This window comes from Botryllus schlosseri, unplaced genomic scaffold (genome assembly GCF_051294905.1).
Source record: "Botryllus schlosseri isolate E-star unplaced genomic scaffold, Bs_hap1 Bs60a, whole genome shotgun sequence".
Classification (NCBI taxonomy): Eukaryota; Metazoa; Chordata; class Ascidiacea; order Stolidobranchia; family Styelidae; genus Botryllus; species Botryllus schlosseri.
This window is the reverse complement of record NW_027648669.1, coordinates 23,635-29,521: the sequence shown is the minus strand read 5'-3', so window position 1 is coordinate 29,521 and position 5,887 is coordinate 23,635. Positions and strand designations below refer to the sequence as shown.

Genomic DNA, 5,887 nt, shown 5'->3' with positions numbered 1-5,887 from the left:
GCACCATCTGTTAGAGGTGTCTCTGGTTTGATCACTCCTGCAGCAGTCTTCCTTGAGAACATGCTGTATCTTTTGGCGAACTGCTGTAACCATCAAAGCCTAGATACTGCACGTAGCTTGGGTAATTGTAGGCAATTCTCTGTCATGTCTGACGTTGTTCCCACTTCAACATGTACAGAAGCCATCCACCATCAATTATGAGGGTACAGCTTGGTTGGCTAGTCAAGTCAAGTGGGTCAGTTTAAGGCAGAGGTCTCAAACCCGCGGGCCGCATGCGGCCCTCGAGAACATTTTGTGCGGCCCGCGACGGCATTATGAAATTTCAAGCATTCGAGAATATATTCAAGTGCCACATATCTCTTTTAGATATAAAAACTTGAAGTTCACCCTGAAACTACTATAAAAAAACCTGAAATCTCAACGAAATATACTTTATCACATCACTTTTATAAAGCTACCATGCGGTAGGGATAGAAATCAGCTATTACATTTCTAGTTCATGAGGATAAAACATGACCCATTGAAGATTTGTTACTAAAAATTCTGATTTGGTGTGGTGCGGCCTTTCGTAAAATTACTCGATTTCGGATTGACTGTGTGATTAAGATATAAAACTGACTCGAGTTGAGTCGGGCAAACGTTAAAATCACATAAGGATTTGCGACTCGGAACGGTGACTTGGTAATCATATGGGTGCAACAATCTATGAAACAGTCATGGGGAATAGTGATATATCAAAAGGTTGTAGCTTTTGTTGCGTATGGTATCTAGCTATATAATCAGGTCAGTATTGCAACCATCGGTATTGTGAGACCCCCGTGACGTATAGTTGTAACATGCTGTTGGGTGTTCTTTGTTTTCTTTATCCATATTATTATTGGTGACGAGTAAGTTAGTAGTACGCACCACAGCTGGGTAACACCAATGAATTCATCGGCGATTGGGCGTTTCTATTTCAGGGGTGCTTAACCAGGCTCCGTAGACCCCTTCGGGGTAGGAAGCACCACATCAGGGGATACGAGATGCATTGTGGAATTAGGCCTATATGCTGTGGAATATTTCTTGGCCAATTTATTCAACTGGAAAATGGTCTTCGCACTACGCGCGATTTTATGTGAATGTGCTTTCTCATTTTAATATAGGTAGGTATTTAGGCCCTAGGTAGGTATGTAGGCCCTACCGTTAGAAATTGTGTTGAAAATGAACAGGGGCTACGAGTAATATTATTGGAAGCACGAGGGATACGATCGCTAAAGTTAAGAAACCATGCATTACTATGGCTCAGTAATGATTATGTCCAAGTTGTTATTGAGACGTTCCAATAATAAATCGAAGGCAAAATCTAAAGCTTATTTAATTTGACTTTGTTAATGACAGTAACAATAGCATATACTTATCACGACTACATCAAAATCAGGATTAGGCTACACCGCTCAAATGCTCTGATATCAGATCAATCTTCAGTAGATTTTAAAATATTCTACATAAAATTGTGGCACGTCAAAGGTCCACTGCAATATTATAACCCGACAGTTTGACAATGTCACGATGCATCCTCTCACATGATGTCTATAACTCATTATTTTACCAAATTATGCCCCGCAAAAAACAATTTATATCTATATTTCAAAATGTGATTTTTTCCGTGTCAAGCGTGAATATAGTAGGCTACATTAGCAAATTGTATTTTCACTATGCTTGTGGAATGCCTGTCCGCAAGCTTCCGTCAAATAAGGCCTATACTTGGAAATTATACATTGAATATCCCTATTAGTGATACTGCGGCCCGCGGCGTCATCAAAAACTTGAAATTGGCCCGCGAGCACATTTGAGTTTGAGAACTCTGGTTTAAGGCCTACAAGGTTGTATTGAAAATCTGGCCTTGGTAGCCTTGTTCATCTTCTGATCTATCTTTGTTGCTGAACAGGGACAGCGGGAAAGGAGTGAACTCATACTGCAACCTTGTCGCAACATCCATATCCCGCTGGGTGAAAATGAACAACTTCAATGAGTTAATGTGAATGTTCTACTAGTACACTTTAAGACATTTACTTTGAGATGACAGGGCTTTCATTTTTGACATGACAACCACAGTCAACGTCACTGACGTTCCATCGAAATTGGTCTGCATGGCCAACGGCCATCCTAACTTGAGCTGTTTCCTCAGCATTTCAACTACGTCATCACCTGTAGGCCTACGTTTGAACCCAGTTGAGAAATACACTAGCAAACTCTTTTATCTATCGTTGACGAATGGCTTCATTTCCTCAAACCATTTTAGGACAAGTTAAATGGCGCCTGCATCTCGTTTCATCTGTGTCTTGGTAAGGTCTCTGTCAACGGGTACAAGTCTACTGGCGTCGTCCTCCATTCGCCGGTTGACATCTGACTGAGAGTGAGCACCCAACATCTGTGACCAGAAAAGCTGTTGCTCATTCTTCCTCTGCTCGGTTCGGTGATTTTCTTAAAATCGGAATGAGTTAAATTTGTGCTGAAACTTCCAAGTCTCAATAATGGCAATAATAGTAATTGGGCCTATATTTCGATTTGAAATGTCATTATTCTGCCGTACCACCATCCATGCACTGATACTAGATTTTGAGTGATACTGAACCATGCACTAATAAGAAAATGTCCCTGAATGAAGTGTAACTGGTAAATACGTGAAGCCGCCATTGATTTTTGATTTAGGTTGTGGTCGGGTCTGTTCGAGCTACGCTCAAGTGGGGTAATAGAAGACGTTACGCACCAAAATGGCTAAAATATATATGTGGTACATGATATCATTGCACATGGCTATGTTTAAAAATTATTTAAAGTAATTAACTGGAACTCCATATTTGAGAAGTGTCTCTACAGCCACAATACCTCTCATGCCACCAAACAATGCATTGGGATTGCAAATATTCGGTTACTTTTTTTAATACTTTTCGTTACGATGATAAGAGGGGGGATTTATACTATCATCTAAAGGCGTGTTGAAAACAGCTTGAGAACGGCTGATGATGGCCTGAAGGTGTGAAGCATCTTGGTAACAATGCAGGACCGATACCCATTGTGGTGTGGGAGTCACGCGGTTCTGATAAAGACCTTGGGCATATCTACCATATAGTGGTATCCACCCAGAGTGCATGTGTTCTTCCTCTTTTTACGAATCGATTGAACGTTTCTTCAAACCTTCGCTCAAATACTCGCACTACTGGGTCACAGTGTCTGGCTTCCATTTCTCCATCAGTCACCTTTTCCATGAATGACATTATGTCACCACACTTATCCTCAGTTAAGGCAATTTCCATGGTATGTTGATAGATAGCTGCGTCGATGAGGAGGTGAGCACGGATTGCCTTGTTAAAACACCATCCGTGATGTGGCTGGTTGCTGTGCTTCCAGCATAAATCAACTAGACCACATCTAGTAGCCCAGAATATTCCATGTGGTTACGAATTGATCCAAGATATGATTTCAATAGTTGAAAACCACCCAACCTTGGAATGACTGGCAAATATGTCTGCTTCATTATATAGATAGCCTTCAGCAGAATCGGAAGATCGACGGTCACTATAGCGGCCATAGAATGCTGTGTGCACTCTTTAAGAGTGGTGGAGAAGGTTTTGAGGTCATCAGGGTCTCCTTCAATAACTGGAATGAACTCGATCCGTGTCCGCTGTTATGCATCATTAGCATTGATTCTCTTCATCCAGCCATTCCAGTTGGAATGTTGAAACTCAAGATCGTAGGCTTTAATGACCCAAACCGCTGCTCATAGTGTGTTACCTGGATAGATGAGAGGCTGATCCAAGCTGATCCATGAGCCAAGAATCGGAAATTATGGTGAAACAGAATTCAGTAACAATTGACAATGAACTCACACATAGCCGTGCTGGGTTCATAGTCGCTTTTTTACGTCGGTACACTTGAGTCTATCTTACAAAACGTATTGATACAGAAATACAGTTTTACCCCTTTCTCCATTGCTTAGTACTGTATTTGAGGAATTACTGTACTGGTTTTAAGCCTATATATGTGTGTTTTACCGAGTAATACAGTATACAGAATTTGTTGAATCGTTCGGTATCGAATTACTGAATGGTGTAGGCCTACTTATGACGGTTTAACTGTGTCATCAATGCCATTACTTTTACATATATTTCCACAAAACAGTCTGTAGTAAAATGTTAATTTTAACAATCAATTGAGAATAATGAAAAATCATTATTAAACGGGTTACCATACGTCCTCTTTTTTGACTTTTTTGAAAGTGTCCTCGGAGGACGCCCTTTTGTCCTCTTTTTTGAGATTTTCTCCTCTTATTTTGAAGTGACGTTCCGGCGAACATTTCGGAGTGAAAAACGGCGATATGAGCTCCGAGCGAAAAGTTTACCTTTTTTTTAGTCAACCGATGACAAAGTCGGAAAAATTCACCGATTTTTGAGAATTCTTCTCCGGTTTTGCAAGTCTCAAATTTCTGAAAAAGTGTCCTCTTTTTAGATTTCCAAGATATGGTAAGCTTATATTAAACCCATCCTTAGTTACTTATAGCCAATAAAAAAATTAAAAAAATTTTTTTTTTCAAATTTGTCGAATTTAACAGCCTTTTTTCTGGGTTTCCCACAAGAGTTGATCTTCAACATTTTAACACATGTTATAAGAGACGTTGAAAGACATATTGGTGAAGAAATTGTTTGGTAACAATATAGTTCACATATTTGTGAAATATTTCATAAAATGCCCTTACTACATGTATACCTTTGCATTATACTGGTACACTGAAGTTTGCAGCTTGATTGTTAGCTTTTGTCAAAGCTTCGGTCTGCTTCTTTGCGTTCCAAAAGCTGTTGACAGAGAGAAGCAGAGTAGGGGACTTGTAAAATTTAGGACCAGTACGTGACTGATTCTATTACACTGATTCTATGAGAAATGGTGCAGAGTGAAGAAGACATGAAAAGCGGATTTCATGTGGTAATAAAGTATAAGCTTGTTCGACTTTAGCGAAAAGATATCGTATTTGTTAATCATAATTGCGATAGAAAAAGAGAGAGCTAATGACAACACGACTCGTTGAATTTGGAGGTCACTACTGTATTTCACTCAATGAAACTGAGCTGATTATTATTAAGGTAGTTTGTAGAATATGCACCATGCCTATTATTGCCATTGATTTGTCACCTGTGTGTTACTTATCCTCTGGATCAGTGGTTCTCAACCTTTTTGGCTTCGCGGACCCCTTTTGACTGTCACGAACCTTCGCGGACCCCTCAAGGTTTATTTCAAATTTAGCTTAATTATAGTGCGACCGTCATCTGGCTTGTGCAAATATGAACTGTAGGCTTGTGATAAACTTAAACAAAATGACTTTTCTTGATAATAACAACATATATTTTATGTAGACATTGGTAGACTTTTATTATTCCAAAGCTAACTTTGCAGCAGCATTTCTTGAAGTTCGTGGTCTTAAAATCCACGTCTTCGATTTAATAATAACGAGTGCCGCAAATCCAATTCCACAAAGATAGATGAAGTCAAATTTAGTAATAACACTCAATGTGTAACGCTTCCGGCGACACTTTTGGTTTGATCGCAACATTTATGGCCCTATAATGAAGGAACATATTTTTAATGAACATATCACATCCAGCCTAGTCATTTTAACTAGCATCTCATCTTGGAAATTATTCTGGAATAGTGGTTATGTATATCACAGGATAAAATTGATTTCGTGGCGTGGAATCATTCCCTTCATTGGGAAAAATTAGAAAGAAAAAAACTTCAGGAGTTTTTATTTCAAACAACTTAACTAATTTGATGACATTGACTACGAAGTTGTCCTCGCCATGATTGATTATACTATCTCCATATATTTATTTTTTCCACAAACCCCAACAAAACG

At 39.2% G+C, this 5,887-nt stretch overlaps 1 long non-coding RNA gene across 1 annotated transcript; it reads right to left on the bottom strand.

The window, feature by feature from the left end:
• Positions 1-416: 416 nt before the first annotated feature.
• LOC145432643 (uncharacterized) lies at positions 417-4,997 on the bottom strand. Its single transcript, XR_013912914.1, has 3 exons — positions 4,747-4,997; positions 4,229-4,465; positions 417-2,463 (listed from the first exon to the last, which is right to left on the bottom strand). It is a non-coding gene; the product is annotated as an uncharacterized LOC145432643 (long non-coding RNA).
• Between the last annotated feature and the right edge of the window lie 890 nt (positions 4,998-5,887).